Source organism: Hevea brasiliensis, chromosome 4 (assembly GCF_030052815.1).
Source record: "Hevea brasiliensis isolate MT/VB/25A 57/8 chromosome 4, ASM3005281v1, whole genome shotgun sequence".
NCBI classification, from domain to species: Eukaryota; Viridiplantae; Streptophyta; class Magnoliopsida; order Malpighiales; family Euphorbiaceae; genus Hevea; species Hevea brasiliensis.
Window position 1 is genome coordinate 14,371,985 of NC_079496.1, and position 19,310 is coordinate 14,391,294.

At 36.9% G+C, this 19,310-nt stretch overlaps 1 pseudogene; it reads left to right on the forward strand.

Annotated features, from left to right (window-relative positions):
* The first annotated feature begins 271 nt into the window (after positions 1–271).
* LOC110632740 (polycomb group protein FERTILIZATION-INDEPENDENT ENDOSPERM-like) lies at positions 272–19,181 on the forward strand (annotated as a pseudogene).
* The last annotated feature ends 129 nt before the right edge of the window (positions 19,182–19,310 follow it).

Sequence of the window (19,310 nt, forward strand, 5' to 3'; positions counted from 1 at the left end):
AAAAAAATCTTTGAATAAATAATAATAATAAATTACTTACAATTTTTATTAATGAGATTGAAAAGTTTAGAATTTGATTGAGCTATTGCTTCCCTTATTTTTTTTGATGGGCTTGCAAATTGGTAATCCAAAAATCTCTCTTTTGTTTTCACAATTGGTTGATAATGATCAGAGTTCAGACCAAAACAATGTTAATTTGATCGAAAGAAAAACATCTGAAACTGAAACGGTGTTCGAGTCTCGTACTTGAGCTGTGGCAATTCGGTGGCCAATGGCGAAAATCACTTTAGGTTGCGAAGCAGTGGTGGGTTCGCTAGCCCCATCCAGTAAGAGAGAGTACAGAGTCACCAACAGGCTCCAGGAATGTTATGAACCAGAGTTTTAGAATTTGTAGAAGAAGAGAAATAAAGAAAGGGAGAGAAGCACAAAGAAGAAATTAGAGAGAAGAAACTATCATTATCTCATTCCATGAACTACAATTACAGAAATACAATTATTTATATGCAATTAAATATAACATAGTAACAGAAATACAACAAATTCAATAACGGTTCCAACTCAGCATAACGACTCCCTCTCTTTTCTTTAGCGTCTTTACCGCTTTAGACAATCAAAATTCTTCAAACGTTGAGAATGTTACTTCTCTCCTTGCCGCAATACGTCACACCACTTCAGTCTGCAATAATACTCCCCTCCCCAAGATTCCTTGTCCCCAAGGAAAAGTTAGGAAAATGCGGCTGAAAATCATCTGAAAATTCCCATGTAGCGTCGGCTGGAGAAGAATCTTGCCAATAAACCAGAATTTGTGTAGCTGCAGCATTCTGCCTTTTAACCATTCGACAGTCTAGTATTCCTGAGGAATTATGGATGATTCTCGAGCCATAGGAGGAAGTTCAGAAGAAGCAGTAATAAAAATGTGAGTTGGCTTTAACAAAGACACATGAAAAACATCATGGATTAATGCATCAAATGGTAGCTGCAATCGATATGCAGCCTTGCTTATTTTGTCAATCACTCGATAGGTACCATAGTATTTGGCTTGCAATTTCAGAGCACCACAGACCAAGGAATGCTAGACATAGGGATGAAGCTTCAAATAAGCCATATCACCAATTTCAAACTCTCGATTTGTTCGATGTTTGTCGACTTGCTGACGCATACGTGACATAGCACGCTGGAGATGATGTTTTAACAAAGCAATTGCAGATTCACGACTCCGAAGTTGTATGTCCACAGCCTCAACAACAGAATCACTAAGAACATAGGGAACATGCAAAGGTGGCTGGACACCGTAAAGATCTTCAAATGGTGTCATATTAATAGTGGAATGATGACTAGTATTATACCAAAATTCAGCAAGAGAAAGCCATTCAACCCAGTGATGAGGAGAATCACCAACAACACACCAAAGGTAAGCTTCAAGACAGCGATTAACAACCTCACTTTGTCCATCCACATGGGGATGATAAGCTATGGAATATTGAAGTCCCACTCCTTGAATAGCAAACAGTTCCTTCCAAAATTGACTAAGAAAAATGGAATCACGATCATATGTAATAGTATGCGGCATGCCATGTAGCTTGAACACACCCTCTGTCACACCTTACTCCTCTGTAAGGCATAATATAATCCCGTAGACTACCTAACGAACTACCGAACTTCACCTACCGATAACTCATTAAGTACCCTACAAGGGATTTTAAAACAATTTTCTTACATTTTGGAAGTGGTGAGCATTTTGGTAGGAATTAAAATTATTTATTCAAAGTTTAAATACTAGTAAAAATTTTTATCCATTTTAATTTTTCCGTAAATTTTATAAAAATTTTGACAGAGTTCCGTCTATATTTTGAGAAAATAGTTCTTCCAAAAACCTGTGAAAAACACTTTCAATAAATTTTCCACAACTCCCAACCTTCAAATAATCTCAAATCAACTCAATTCAATCCACTTCAAAATAATTCCACAATCCAATCAAGATTTATCATCTCAAAATAATTCATAACTTCATTCACAGTGCATAAAGTGTGAAATTCACAAATACAAACCTTAATATACAAAAAGAAGTTTCAAAAATAATACTATTATAATTTATTATACAACTGCTCAACTTTACATTGATACATAAAACATAGCAATATTTACATCAAAATAACTACAAGGGTATAAAACAATACCCGTACAAAAATATCAGTGTAGTCCTCAATATCAGTAGCAGCTCACTCTGCTGCCTTCTCCTTGCTCTTATCTGCGACAGCAAAACAAGCTATCGCTGAGTATAAAAATACTCAGTGGTGCACAATAAAAATTTAAAATACAATACATAAATCATTCATGGACAAAACACAATTTAAATATTTCTCAATCACATTTCTCAAATTATCAAAACTCATAATAACACAATTTGATCAAATAATTTAGTAAACAAAGTATTGCCAAAACATACACAACTTAATCAATGACACAAAATTTTCGATCAATGCCGTGTTGTACACCACGACAAAGCAATCTACAATCCCACTAATCGAAATTAATGAGGGAGGTGGCTAGCTAGCTAATGAGTACTCATCCGATCTACAACCTCAATTGGTAAACCAGAGAGAGAGGAAAAATAATCGATCTCACCCCATGAATGGAGGAGGAGTAATAAGGCACTGTCATGCTAAGTGTGAATCAAAAATCCATTTCTAACATTTTATTCAAATAATTCATGAGAAATTCGATAAATTTTCAAAGTCATAATTTCATTCACAAGGTGGCAACACAATTCATGATTAACATCAATTTTTCATAAATTATACTAAATCAATTTTTCAATAACAAAATGCTCAATTAAGGTTTATTGTGCACAAACCTGACGTGAGTTGCCTCTAGGCCTTGACTCAGTCGCTCAGACCTTCCCAGTCTTTTTCAGCTGAAACACACAGTTTCACAGTGTTTCAGTACCATAACTTATCATAAATCCAAAAATAAATTCAAATTCACTTTTATCTAGTTTATATCTGTTAAACTCGACGTTCTTTAAATTTTGTGTTTTGGGGTTACTATTCACTACACTATTCAAGTCAATTTGTTGACTTTCTAAGGCTTAATAGGTATGGGAATTCCAACTTCACCCACATACCACATTTTGGTCACCAAACTTATTGGTTTTGGTTGTTTTCTCAAAACTTAGGTCTTTTAGGCAAAATTGCCAATTTTCAGTTTTGGAGTCCTAAGTTGCACTATTTCATTGGTCATTTTATTATTAGAATTTGGCAAAACTTTCTTCATAGAAAATGTTCCCTAATGTCTTAAGTTTATTCTCCTTTTTGAATCACCCCAATTGGAGTTTTTTAGCTCAAGTTATAGCCATTTGAACCATGGTTGCCGGATTGGATTCAACCCAGAATTCTGGGCAATTTTTAGTGCTGATAGTTTTGGGTCACCAAATTGAGGTGGCCAAATGACTTGGTTAATGGCATAATTTGGGTTTGTATTCTCCATGAAAGTTTTAGGTCTATATCTCATCTAACCACTGGTAAAATTTTAGGTCATTTAGACCTGCCTAGCTCAAGTTATGACTAAATGAACAAACACTGTTCATTTAGTCAATTTATACAGGGCAGCCTATAATTTTCTAACTTTGGTCAATTTGTTCACTAGGTTTTGGTCACTTTTTGAGCATGCTTCCTAAATGAAAATTGTGTCATTTAGTGTCTATTTTCATTCCCAATTGGTCCCATACCAATTGAACTTGTAAAATTTCATTTTTGATCCCTTAAAGGAAAATTGGTCATACTGCCAGCAGCATGACCATACTAAATCGAATTTGGCTTTGATTCAAACACTTCTAACACACTTAATTAGGTCACAAAAGACCATTTCTCACTTTACATTAGGTCAAAGACACCATTTACAAGTTTCTCACATTTTTTTCTCTAACCCTAAGTGTCCCAAAACCCTAACTTACTAACTTATTGCATTTAACCACATTTAATGCATTTAATCATAATTATTCAACACAATTAAGCTCACATACACTTTCAAATCTACCAAATTCATGCATACATACATCAAAACCCTAGTTGGCCAAAATTCAACTTTGTCCTTCACAATTATTTTCTTTTGAATTTAAGTTAAAATCTAAGTTAAATTAACTCAAAGCATATGTTTTAAACTAAAAATTTCAATTTAAATTCTTACCTCACTTGAGCTTTCCAATCTTCTTAATTTCCCAATTTTTCTCTAATTTCTTTCTTCTACACTTCTTTTCAATACTCAAATCAAGGTTTAACTTGAGGAACTAGGAAATTTATGGTGAAATTTAGGGTTTTGAAAGCTTAAATTTAAGCTCTCATGGAGGAACTTAGGGAGAGAAATGGGAGAAGTGAGTGTTCACGGCAACATGGAGAAGATGATAGAAAAATAGCTTTTTTTTTTTTGTTTTTATGTATAATTATCCTTCTTTTTGACTTAGTCAAAATTTCAAGTAATTAGAATTTAATTATGAGGTCATGTGTGATATCACACACATGATGTCATAAGGCAATTTTCTTTTCTTTTTTCTTTTTCCTTTATTTTTCAATGGTTCTTTAATTTAATTTGCTATTTCAAAATTTTCATTTCTCTGATTTTATTTGACAATTAGGTCAGGAGTTAGCTCTCGGGGTCAATTGACCAAATTGCCCCTCGCCGGTTCAACCCGGTTTACAAATAATTCAATATTTCTTCTGGCTCCCTGACCTAATTATTTGACTGGCTTAACAGTTCTTTTTCGTGATTTCTCTTTTCCACTGTATTCGTAATGGTCCTAAGGACCGTGGTGTCACATTTTACGGTTCGAAATTTGTGTTTAAAATGACTTTGCAGTCGTTCCCGAGAAGGTCACCAATCGCTGTGACTCTTGGCTCGTTTAATTTCTTATGTTCTGTTTTTCTTATTTATACTTAACTAATTGGCAATTACTAATTATTTGTGTTTATAGGTTATCTAGTTGTCTTAGATGTAGTTCTAATCCCCTTAATTATCCGGACCGACACCGGTCACCGGAACAGTGAGATCTACCAGGCTATGCAAACGAGGGTGTTACAATTCTCCCCCCCCCCCCTTAAATAAATTTCGTCTCGAAATTTTACCTGGTATTAATCTCAGAATAGCTATGGGTGCTGTCTCCTCATATCCTCCTCTCGTTCCCAAGTAGCCTCCTGGCCCGAATGATGGTTCCACAGTACTTTTACTAACGGTATCTACTTATTTCGTAGCTGCTTTACCTCATAAGCCAGAATCTTTATGGGTTCTTCCTCATATGTGAGGTCTGGATTCATTTCAATTTCTTCCACTGGTAGTACATGGGATGGGTCTGATCGATACCTCCTCAACATAGACACATGGAAGACATTATGTATCTTCTCCAACTCTGGAGGTAGTGCCAACCAATATGCCAAAGGACCCACTCTTTCCAGAACCTCATAAGGCCCAATGAAGCGAGGACTCAGTTTCCCCTTTCTGCCGAATCTCATAATTCTCTTACAAGGAGAAACCTTGAGGAAAACTTTCTCACCCACTGCATACTCAATATTTCTTCTCTTCAAATCAATGTAGGACTTCTGATGGTCTGATGCAGTCTTAAGTCGATCTCTGATCACCCTGATCTTTTCTTCAGTTTGCTAAACAATTTCGGGTCAAATCATCTTTCTTTCACCCACGTCATCCCAACACAATGGGGTTCTACATTTTCTGCCATACAAAGCTTCATATGGAGGCATCCCAATGCTTGATTGGTAGCTGTTGTTATAAGCAAACTCAATCAAAGGCAAGTGTATATCCCAACTGCCCTCAAACTCAATTACACAAGCCCGTAGCATGTCCTCTAATATCTGAATTACTCTCTCAGACTGGCTATCTGTCTGTGGGTGGAATGCAGTACTAAAGTTCAATCTAGTTCCTAGGGCTCTCTAAAGACTACCCCAGAATCTAGAAGTGAACCTAGGATCTCTGTCTGATACGATGGATACTAGTACTCCATGCAGTCTCACAATCTCATCGATGTACAAACTGGCCAATCTGTCTAAACTGTAGTCCATTCGGACTGGTAGAAAATGAGCAGACTTGGTTAGTCTGTCAACAATAGCCCATACTGCATAATGACTCTTCTGTGTCCTCGAAAGTCCCATCACAAAATTCATAGTTATTATCTCCCATTTCCATTCTGGCACTGGTAGTGGATGTAACAACCGAGTGGGTACTTGATGCTTTGCCTTTACTTGTTGACAAGTTAGGCATTTGGAAACAAACTCTACCACATCTCTTTTCATACCCGTCCACCAGTAATGCTCCTTTAGCCCTCTATACATTTTTGTACCACCAGGGTGCATGGTAAAAGGAGACTCATGTGCTTCCTTCAAAATGATCTGCCTCAAATTAACATCATTAGGAACACACATTCTGCCTTGGTGTAGCAATAGACCATCATCTCTTATTGAGAATTCTGGTTTCTTGACCTGCTGGACTTCTTCCAACAGTCTCTGATACTTCTGATCATTCTGAGTAGCCATTCTAATCTGATCAATCAATACTGACTGTACATGCCATGCAACTGCTGTCTGCCCATCATCATTAATCTATAAGCTGGCATGCAACGATCTTAACTCATGCACCAAAGACAAAGGAGTAACCCGTAGACTTGCCATAGTTTTGCGACTTAAGGCGTCAGCTACAACATTCGCTTTTCCTGGCTGATAGTCTATCAGACAATCATAGTCTTTTATTAACTCTAACCATCTCCTCTGTCTCAAATTCAACTCTTTCTGGGTGCCCAAATACTTCGAACTCTTATGATCTGTGTAGATGTAACATTTCTCCATACAAATAGTACCTCCAGATCTTAAGAGCAAACACAATGGCTACAAGCTCCAAGTCATGTGTCGGATAATTTCTCTCATGTGGTTTTAGCTGGCGTGATGCATAGGCAATGACATTTCGATCTTGTATCAATACACAGCCTAACCCATTGTGAGAAGCATCACTATAAACTGTATATTCTTTACCCGGTGTAGGTAAAGTCAGGACCGAAGCCTCAGTCAAACATCTCTTCAATTCATCAAAACTCTGTTGGCATTTACCCTTCCACTAAAATTTCACATCTTTCCTAAGCAGCTTGGTCAATGGAGATGCCAACATGGAGAATCCTTTCACAAAACAATGGTAGTATCTAGTTAACCCCAGAAAACTACGAATCTCTGTGATATTTCTAGGTGGCTTCCAATTAAGGACAGCTTCAATCTTACTTGGATCTACCTTAATACCCTCTGCTGATACTATGTGCCCCAAAAAGGATATCTCCTTCAGCCAAAATTCATATTTCGATAATTTGGCATATAGTTGTTTCTTCCTCAAAATCTGTAGTACAATCCGCAGATGTCTATCATGCTCTTCTGCATTACTCGAATAGACCAATATATCATCTATGAATACCACAATAAACTGGTCGAGATATGGTTTGAAGATAGTGTTCATCAGATCCATAAAAGCAGCTGGAGAATTAGTTAACCCAAATGGCATAACCAAGAACTCATAATGGCCATAGCGGGTTTTGAAGGCAGTTTTAGAAATACTCTGCTCTTGTACTTTCAGCTGATAATAACCTGATCTCAGGTCAATTTTGGAGAACACAGCTGCACACCTCAACTGATCAAACAAGTCATCAATACGGGGCAATTGATATCTGTTCTTTATTGTCACCTTATTCAACTACCAATAATCAATGCATAACCGGAGAGTGTCATCCTTCTTCTTAACAAACAACACTGGTGCTCCCTAAGGTGACACACTAGGGCGGATAAAGCCCTTGTCAAGTAACTCTTGCAACTGCACTTTCAATTCTTTTAGTTCTGCTGGTGCCATTCTGTATGGCGTTATGGAGATTGGGTCTACACTAGACATAACATCAATCTCAAACTGCACCTCTCTTTCTGGAGGTAATTCTGGTAATTCATCAGGAAACAAATTCGGAAAGTCACACACCGTAGGGATGTCCCTTAGTGCTGGACTCCCCACTTGGGTATCTATCACATGTGCCAAATATGCTTCACACCCCTTTCTGATCATTCTGCTGGCCAGTGTAGCTGAAATGATGTTTTAAGGCAGTAACTGCCTCTCCCCATGTATTACTACATCACCATACTGAGGGAGACCAAAAGTGACTGTCTTCAGCCTATAATCAATCATCGCATGATGCCTGGCTAACCAATCCATGCCCAAGATAATGTCATAATCTCTGAAGGGCATTTCAATCAAATCAGACAGAAAAGTGTGTCCTTGGATCATCAAAGGACAGTCCCTATATAGTCTATTTACCCTGACCTCCTAGCCTAATGGACTAGTTACTAGCACATCATAGTCCATTGGTGCACATTGGATAGCAGTAGAACACATCACACTAGCACTAACATACAAATGTGTGGAGCCAAGATCAAATAACACATGTACATCTTGGTCAAGGATGGAGAAAATACCAGCTACTACGTCTGATGTTTCAAACTCCTCCCTCTGACGCATGGTATACACTCTGACTGGTGCACCACCGATATCTTGGTGGTTAATGTGCTTTGACTTCCAGGAGTGTTACCAGGACCCCTACCTCTGCCTCTACCTCTACTAGCTGGCTGTGATCCTCTAGGTGTAGAGACTTGAGCTGATCCTTCAGATGTAGCAGAAGGTCCAGACCGGCGCGAACTAGTACAATCCTAGGCGAAATGTCCGCTCCCTCCACAGTTAAAACATGCACCAGTGGCCTTGAAACAAACTCCACCATGTGTTCTACCACAAGTTTCACATTGCCGTACCTATAGAGCTCCTCGAGGTGCTTGCTGGGTCTGCTGACCAGACCGGGGTGGTCTTTGGCCAGAGAATCTGCCTCTGCCAGATCTACGAGAGCTAGATCCCCCAGACTGTTTCCTTTTCCCAGAACCACTCTCAGATGTTTGTCCAGTTGTTTCAAACTCAAGAATTCTTGCAACTTCATATCCACATATGCATCGGGGACCCACTTCTATCGAAACTCCCTCAAAAAGTCTGACCAAGTAAGGACTGGAGGTTCTACCAGGCTGTGAGGAATGGTCTTCCACCATGCATATGCATCCCCTTGCAACAAGGAAACAGAATACTCGAACTTTAGCTCTTCCGCACACTGCAGCTTTCTAAAAACCTATTCCATTCTTTCTAACCACTGTTCCGCCTCCAGTGGATCCACAGTGCCTTTAAACTCGGTGGCCCCAAATTTCATCAATTTTTCATATTGCCGAGCTGAGGGCTGTGGTTGTGCTACAGGTGCTTGCATCTGAGCTTGGGGTAGCACATTTCCTGCCATTTACTGGAAAAACGCAGCCATCTGCTGTGCAAGCCGAGCAGGAAACTGCGGTGCTGGAGTAGGAGTTGGAGTGGCTGACCCACTCACGTTCTGAAGTGCTGGGGCTTCCCTTTGAACCTCAGCCTCAACAGATTGTTCCACGGAATGATCTCCTTCTTTCATTCTATTTTCCCAAAATTTCTACTTCCTGAGATCAAACACAAGGAGGTTGACCTCCGTTAGTGCATATTCATGATGTAAATGTGTCATATGTATCAATTAAAGACACTTGAGCAGTTGTACTTATCAAAGAAATATTCATACACATAGTTAAAATTTATTAGAAAACCATGCTCTGATACCACTAAAATATGTCACACCTTACCCCTCTGTAAGACATAACATGATCCCGTAGACTACCTAACGAACTACCGAACTTCACCTACTGATAACTCATTAAGTACCCTACAAGGGATTTTAAAACAATTTTCTTACATTTTGGAAGTGGTGAGCATTTTGATAGGAATTAAAATCATTTATTCCAAGTTTAAATACTAGTAAAAATTTTTGTCCATTTTAATTTTTTCGCAAATTTTATAAAAATTTTGACAAAGTTTCGTCTATATTTTGAGAAAATAGTTATTCAAAAACCTGTGAAAAACACTTCCAATAAATTTTCCACAACTCCCAACCTTCAAATAATCTCAAGTCAACTCAATTCAATCCACTTCAAAATAATTCCACATCCAATCAAGGTTTATCATCTCAAAATAATTCATAACTTCATTCACAGTGCATAAAGTGTGAAATTCACAAATACAAACCTTAATTTACAAAAAGAAGTTCCAAAAATAATATTATTACAATTTATTATACAACTGCTCAACTTTACATTGATACATAAAACATAGCAATATTTATATCAAAATAACTACAAGGGTATAAAATAATACCCGTACAAAAATATCAGTGTAGTCCTCAATATCAGTAGCAGCTCACTCTGCTGCCTTCTCCTTGCTCTTATATGTGATAGCAAAACAAGCTATCGTTGAGTATAAAAATACTCAGTGGTGCACAATAAAAATTTAAAATACAATACATAAATCATTCATGGACAAAACATAATTTAAATATTTCTCAATCACATTTCACAAATTATCAAAACTCATAATAACATAATTTGATCAAATAATTTAGTAAACAAAGTGTTGCCAAATCATACACAACTTAAGCAATGACACAAAATTTTCGATCAATGTCGTGTTGTACACCACGACAAAGCAATCTACAACCTCACTAATCGAATTCAATGAGGGAGGTGGCTAGCTAGCTAATGAGTATTCATCCGATCTACAACCTCAACTGGTAAACCAGAGGGGGAGGAAAAATAATCGATCTCACCCCATGAATGGAGGAGGAGTAATAAGGCACTGTCATGCTAAGTGTGAATCAAAAATCTATTTCAAACATTTTATTCAAATAATTCATGAGAAATTCGATAAATTTCCAAAGTCATAATTTCATTCACAAGGTGGAAACACAATTCATGATTAACATCAATTTTTCATAAATTATACTAAATCAATTTTTCAATGACAAAATGCTCAATTAAGGTTTATTGTACACAAACCTAACGTGAGTCGCCTCTAGGCCTTGACTCAGTCTCTCAGACCTTCCAAATCTTTTTCAGCTGAAACACACAGTTTCACTGTGTTTCAGTACTATAACTTAGCATAAATCCAAAAATAAATTCAAATTCACTTTTATCTAGTTTATATCTGTTAAACTCGACGTTCTTTAAATTTTGTGTTTCAGGGTTACTATTCACTACACTATTCAAGTCAATTTGTTGACTTTCTAAGGCTTAATAGGTATGAGAATTCCAACTTCACCCACATACCACATTTTGGTCACCAAACTTATTGGTTTTGATTGTTTTCTCAAAACTTAGATCTTTTAGGTAAAATTGCCAATTTTCAGTTTTGGAGTCCTAAGTTGCACTGTTCCATTGGTCATTTTACTGTTGGAATTTGGCAAAACTTTCTTCATAGAAAATGTTTCCTAATGTCTTAAGTTTATTATCCTTTTTAAATCACCCCAATTGGAGTTTTTTAGCTCAAGTTATGGCCATTTGAACCATGGCTGCCGGATTGGATTCAATCCAGAATTCTGGGCAATTTTTGGTGCTGGCAGTTTTGGGTCACCAAATTGGGGTGGCCAAATGACTTGGTTAATGGCATAATTTGGATTTGTGTTCTTCATGAAAGTTTTAGGTCTATATCTCATCTAACCACTGGTAAATTTTCAGGTCATTTAGACCTGCCTAGCTCAAGTTATGACCAAATGAATGAATACTGTTCATTTGGTCAGTTTTAACATGGCAGCCAACAATTTTCTAATTTTGGTCAATTTGTTCACTAGGTTTTGGTCACTTTTTGGGCATGCTTCCTAAATGAAATTTGTTTCATTTAGTGTCTATTTTCATTTCCAATTGGTCTCATACCAATTAGACTTATAAAATTTCATTTTTGGTCCCTCAAAGGAAATTTGGTCATCCTGCCAGCAGCATGACCATACTCAATCCGAATTTGGCTTTGATTCAAACACTTCTAACACACTTAATTAGGTCATAAAAAACCATTTCTCACTTCACATTAGGTCAAAGACACCATTTACAAGTTTCTCACATTTTTGTCTCTAACCCTAAGTGTCCCAAAACCCTAACTTACTAACTTATTGCATTTAACCACATTTAATGCATTTAATCATAATTATTCAACACAATTAAGCTCACATACACTTTCAAATCCACCAAATTCATGCATACATACATCAAAACCCTAGTTGGCTAAAATTCAACTTTGTCCTTCACAATTATTTTCTTTTGAATTTAAGTTAAAATCTAAGTTAAATTAACTCAAAATATATGTTTTCAACTAAAAATTTCAATTTAAATTCTTACCTCACTTGAGCTTTCCAATCTTCTTAATTCCCCAAATTTTCTCTAATTTCTTTCTTCTACACTTCTTTTCAATACTCAAAATCAAGGTTTAGCTTGAGGAACTAGGAAATTTATGGTGAAATTTAGGGTTTTGAAAGCTTAAATTTAAGCTCTCATGGAGGAACTTAAGGAGAGAAATGGGAGAAGTGAGTGTTCACGGCAACATAGAGAAGATGATAGAAAAATAGCTTTTTTTTATGTATAATTATCCTTCTTTTTGACTTAGTCAAAATTTCAAGTAATTAGAATTTAATTATGAGGTCATGAGTGATGTCACACATATGATGTCATAAGGCAATTTTCTTTTCTTTTTTCTTTTTCCTTTATTTTTCAATGGTTCTTTAATTTAATTTGCTATTCCAAAATTTTTATTTCTCTGATTTTATTTGACAATTAGATCAGGAGTCAGCTCTCGGGGTCAATTGACCAAAATGCCCCTCACCGGTTCAATCCGGTTTGTAAATAATTCAATATTTCTTCTGGCTCCCTGACCTAATTATTTGACTGGCTTAACAGTTCTTTTTCATGATTTTCTCTTTTCCACTGTGTTCGTAATGGTCCTAAGGACCGCGGCGTCATATTTTACGGTTCGAAATTTGAGTTTAAAATGACTTCGCAGTCATTCCCGAGAAGGTCACCCATCGCTGTGACTCTCGGCTCGTTTAACTTCTTATGTTCTGTTTTTCTTATTTATACTTAACTAATTGGCAATTACTAATTATTTGTATTTATAGGTTATTTAGTTGTCTTAAATGTAGCTCTAATCCCCTTACTTGTCCGGACTGACACTGGTCACCAGAATAGTGAGATCTACCAGGCTATACAAACGGGGGTGTTACACCCTCCATAAAAACAATGGCTACTGTATGAGCAGTATAAGGATGGGCTGAAGGGAAGAAATGGGCAAATTTAGTAAGATGGTCAACTACTACGAAAATAACAGTATTGCCTTTAGAGCTAGGCAATCCATCAATAAAATCCATTGTAAGATCCATAAAGATGCCCGTAGGTAACAGCAATGGTTGCAACAATCCTGGAGAAGCAACTGCTTCATATTTATAACGTTGGCAAACAAAACATTCACGCACAAAGTTGCATACGAACCTCCATAGTCCTGGCTAATAAACAACGAAAAAGAGACGCCTCACGGTAACATTAGCACCCGAATGTCTGGTTGTAGCTGAAGCATGGAACAACTGTAATAACTTATCTTTAAGAACATTATCATTCCCAGCAACCAATTTCCCATTGCGTCTCAATTGATTTAAATGATACGTATAGTGAGGATGAGTTAAGGGATCAGTTTGAATTTCTTGTATTAACTGCTGCATTGCAAGATCTGTGGCCCAAGAATTCTGAATATCATGTAATAACTTAGTAAGAACCACCATTACTTGTAAAGATTGTAAACACTCCATTGAAACTCTAGATAAGGTATCAGTCACAATATTTTCTTTGCCTTTTTTAAGAAGATACTTCAAGGGCTAATGATCTGTCTGAATGATGAAGTGATTGGGAAGAAGATAAGCTTCCCATTTTTTAATAGCAAATAGGATAGCTAACATTTCTCTGTCATAAACTGAGAGTTGCTGATTTCATGGTGATAAGGCCTTACTAATGTATGGGATAGGATGACTGCCTTGAATAAGAACAGCACCAATACCTCCCCTCGATGCATCTTTTTCCACCATAAACACCTTGCCATAACTTGGCAAAGCCAAAACAGGGGCTGTTATCATAGCTCGTTTTAATTCATCAAAGGCACTATGAGCTTGAGGTGTCCAAGAGAAAGAATCCTTCTTAAGGAGATTAGTCAAAGGACGAGTAATCTGCCCATAATTTTAATGAACCTACAATAGTAACCCATAAGTCCTAAGAACCCTCAAAGTTGTTTGAGTGTTTGAGGAATAGGCCACCCTTCCACAGCTGCAACTTTTGCTGGATCAGTTTGCACTCCATGCTTAGATATGAAATGGCCTAAATACTCAACTTTTTGACAACCAAAAGAGCATTTACTGTGTTTTGCTAGCAGCTGGATTTCACGCAACAACTGTAACACTACTCGGAGGTGAGTGACATGCTCTTCTCGTGACTTGCTATGCACTAGTATATCATAAAAAAAAAAACAAGGACAAACTTTCATAAATAAGATCAGAACACATCATTCATCAATGCTTGAAAAGTAGAAGGCGTATTTGTTAACCCGAATGGCATAACAATAAATTCATAATGCCCTTCATGTGTCCGAAAGGCAGTCTTGTGAATATCATCATCATCCATCCGTATTTGCCAATATCCAGAATGCAAATCTAATTTAGAGAAGAACTCAGCACCTCCTAATTCGTCTAACAATTCTTCCACCACAGGAATAGGAAACTTATCTTTAATAGTGAAAGAGTTAAGTTTACGGTAATCTATACACATCCACCAAGTTCGGTCCTTCTTTTTAACCAAAACAACTGGGCTTAAATAAGGACTTGTACTATGCCGAATGACCTCTGCCTCTAACATTTCTCTTACCATCTGTTCAATAGCATCTTTTTGAAAAGCGGCATACTTATATGGTCTGATATTAACTGGAGAAGCCCTTATTTGAAGAGGAATCTTATGATCATGATTTCACCTTGGTGGTAACCCTTTTGGCTCTGCAAAAACATCTTCATACTCAGATAAAAGTTGATAAAGCTCAGGCCAAGAATCCAAAGAAACAACATCAGTGGTAAATAAAGAGATAGGTTGAGCCATAACCGATTGCATAGATGCTAATTGATGTTGTTTATGCATGAGAACATGCAACTTTTTATCATTAATTAATTGCAACCTGCCAAAGCGCTCCCCTCGTAGGACACAAGTTCTATGCCCAAGTTGAAGCTTCATTGCCAATGTATTAAAATTCCATTTAATCTCACCAAGAGTTTCTAGCCACTGTGCTCCAAGAATCAAGTCATAATTGTCAAGAGGTAAGATAAAAACCTCAATGTTAAAATGATGATTTTGCATCTGCCATTTGAAAGACATACACTTAGCATGGCATTGCATATTTTGCCCATTAGCTACTTCAACCAAGATACCACTTACTGGTTCTACATCACATCGCAATTTCTTAGCAACATGCACCCCTAAAAAATTATGGGTACTTCCGGTATCAACCAATACTTGTAACTGTAATTTCCCAATACACCCATGAATGCACATAGTTTGCACCCCTTGTGTCCCTTTTAAGGCACTAAGAGACAATTGCAGTTCCTCACTAACTTCTATTTCTTCTATTTCCTCACCATCTTCCCCTTCATTGATAATAATTTGCATTACAAAGGCTTGACATTTCTTGCATTTATGGCCTGGCAAAAACTTCTCATCACACCAAAAGCAAAGACCCTTTTCTCTTTTCTCATTGAATTGTTTACTAGTCAAATTATTTGGCAACTTGGAAATTCCCATAGGCAACTTAGATGCATTACTTGGTAAAGGTAAAATTCTAGTTTGGTCTTTGGCATTGTTACCTCTAGTGATTGAACCCACAGATGATGTAGGGGAAAATGAACTCACGGATGCCGTAGTGTTTGATGCCTTCCCAACATACTTAGGCTTGTTTTGTAATGCAGCCACCGTGATTTCTTGAAGGCGTGCTAGAGAATAAGTCTCAAAAAGTGATTTTGGTTTAAATGTACGTACCGGCATTTGTAATTCATCCACCAAACCCGAAAGGAAGAAACTTAGGGCTTGATCTTCCCTAATCCCTGCCTTAGGATACAGAGCATCAAAGGCATCCAAATAATCTTGTAGAGTGCCTGTTTGCTTCAGATTTTTTAAATCAGCTAACGGGTCATCAAAAACCTGAATCCCAAATCTTGCCTTCATCCCCTGTACATATTCATCCCATCTACCATAAGCCTCTGTACCTTTAACCCTTACATACCCTTGATGCCACTGCACTGCCTTTCCATCTAAATGCATTGCCGCTATTTTAACCCTATTCTCCATCGGGGTATTTGTTACTTCAAAATAGTATTCAACTTTGATCAGCCAAGATTCAAGATCATCGCCACTAAAGTGAGGAAAGTCCAGTTTAGGAAACTTGGACCAAGAATGATTATAGCTACTGTTGTAAAATTCCCCCGCTTGTGAAGTACCAACATGACCCCTACTGGTAGCCAATTCATTATACTGAAGACTTATTCAAGCCATCAATGACTTCAATTCCTCAATCGCCTGTTGAGTACTCAATTCATTTTCTTTTCGAAGCTCAGTTTGCTTTTTCTCAATTTGATCTTCCATTTCTCGCATCAAGGAAAGAAATTCCCATCGCCATTCTTGTCCACATGTACCATCTGCCATAGCTATGGCCAAGATCGAGCTCTAATACCACTGTTATGAACCAGAGTTTTAGAATTTGTAGAAGAAGAGAAATAAAGGGAGAGAAGCAAAAATAAGAAATTAGAGAGAATAAACTATCATTGTCTCATTCCATGAACTATAATTACAGAAATACAATTATTTATATGCAATTGAATATAACAGAGTAAAAACTCAATAACTGTTCCAACTCAGTATAACGACTCGCTCTCTTTCCTCCAGCGTCTTAACCGCTTTAGACAATCAAAATTCTTCAAATGTTGGGGATGTTACTTCTCTCCTTGCCGCAATACGTCACACCACTTCAGTCTGCAACAAGAAGGGCAAGCGTCCTCTCTACGCTGTTGTTTTCAACTTCATCGACTAACGTCTTCGCCACCTTTGGCGGCAACCGGGTCTGTATCTCTCTTTTTTTCCTTTCCTTTCCTTTCTAATGTTGTTTTCTCCACTAGCAAACAGACCCTTTTCTTTATTTATTCTTACTTTGATTATTAATTACAGTTTTGCTGATTAATATTGTTAGGTAGAATCTTTACCTTGTTTTCAAGATTGATTTGGTTCATCTTAGCTTAATTTTGTAGCCTTGCATTGTTATAAAATGAAGTACAAACCTCCAAAACAAAAGGCTTTTTGGCTGTTCAAAATCCTCTTTTCTTGATGGAATTTTTCTGAGTATGTGCTGGTGATGCATTTGTACCATGGTGATGAAAGTGGACTTGTTTATTCGTTTCTATTTTCCTCTCTCTCTCTCTCTCTCTCTCTCTCTCTCTCTCTCTCTCTCTCTCGCCTGATGATAAAAAATCGTATTTTTTACTTCCTGCAGGTGACTGTTTATAGCGGTTTTGCAATCATACGTTGATGAAGATGTAAGAAAAGACACAAATTAATGTGGGGTTGTTTTTTTCTTCTTTTTTTTGTTGATATTATTTCTGTGCTTGTCTGCAGGTTGTTTCCTATGGTAAATATATGCAAATTTCCTTAAAAAAAAGGTTTGGAATTTCCATGTGTTTTGTAGATCAGAAGGATGAGTCTTTTTACACTGTGAGCTGGGCATGCAACATTGATGGAACTACATTTGTTGTAGCTGGAGGAATTAATGGTATCATCCGCGTCATTGATGCCAGCAATGAGAAGATACACAAGGTATCGTATCTTGTTTTTCTAGCTGATTTAAGCAGTGTTTTCACAATAGGAAGACATACTGTCCAATTTGACCAACAGATGGTACTATATACTGTGCAAGTTATGAGAAGAAAAACTGAAATGGGAAGAAATGCAAAATGTAGGAATTGGTTCAAAGTTTTCCCAGCAATAGGAAAGGAACGTTTGGTTAAATGGTCCTGCAGGCTGGAAAAATGTGAATCTTATCTCATGACATAATCAACTAATCATCATTTTACTTATTTGTTTATTATATTCCTTTGTCATGTTTTTAACCTTTCTACAGAGTTTTGGACATATGTAGAGAAGTCATTCACATGAACAGATCTCCCTTCAAAGTTCCCAACAAAATATGTACAATGTCCTGTGAGTAGCATTTTCTCCCTTTTTTCAGTATACAATATTAACATGTTTTTCTCATAATATATGGGGTTATTTTTTATTTTTTTCCTTTGCAGGTGTTCATAGCTTCAGTTCATTCAAACTATGTTGATTGTAATCAGGGGCTTGGTGACTTTATCCTATCAAAGGTAAATTTTTCTTAAGATAATTTTTTTTTTTTTTTAAATATTTGACATAACATATGGCTGCATGGCCTTTCTGATGCACTTGAGTTAGCCTGCCATTGCCTATAAAGTTACTTTTTTTTTTCAATATGTATAAAGTCTTCTAAATTGGTACCACAATAGGTGTTTGTTCCAGTTGTATGCTCGCTTCAACTTTAAGATGATGAATTTATGCTGGCTGCTGCAAAGACTTCAGGACCTAAGCTGAAAATAATTTAACCTGATGATACCTTAATTTTCCAAAAAGGCCATCATTTATTTGATTGCTTAATTTAGAAGCTGAATGCAAGTAAGACGACTGTTTTTATCAGTGACAACATGATCCATTATGTAGGGGAAGCTTAACTAAAAGTCATAATTCTGAGAAATATATCCAGACATCCTTGATGCAGACGTCTTTCGTAACTAGATTTTCTAGAATTGTCTATGCTTATATCAGTGATTTTGTGTTGCACTAGACAACAGCAGAGTGTTGACAATGAAATTGTGCTGTGGGAACCAAAAATGAAGGAACAGTCTCCTGGAGAGGTTAGTGTTTCCTCTTCGATATTTCTACTGTTGACATGGATTTTTTTAGATTTCTAACCTATTTCTGTTAACGGAAGCCTCTCTGTTTCTTGCTAATTTTTCTTTGGCCATTTTCGGTCTGTTGGAAAGTGGGTCTTTTGCAGGGAGTATGTAGACATCCTTCAAAAATATCCTGTCCCTGAATGTGATATTTGGTTCATTAAGTTTTCCTGTGATTTCCATTACAGTGCAGCCGCTGTAGTTATTTCAATGTCAACTGTCAAGTCGTTCCTCTTTTACCGTACAGTCTAGAACATTTACATCAAAGAAACTGGCAATTCAATATATGATTTCTTTTGCATACTCACACGTTCTTTCGTCTCTCCTAGGC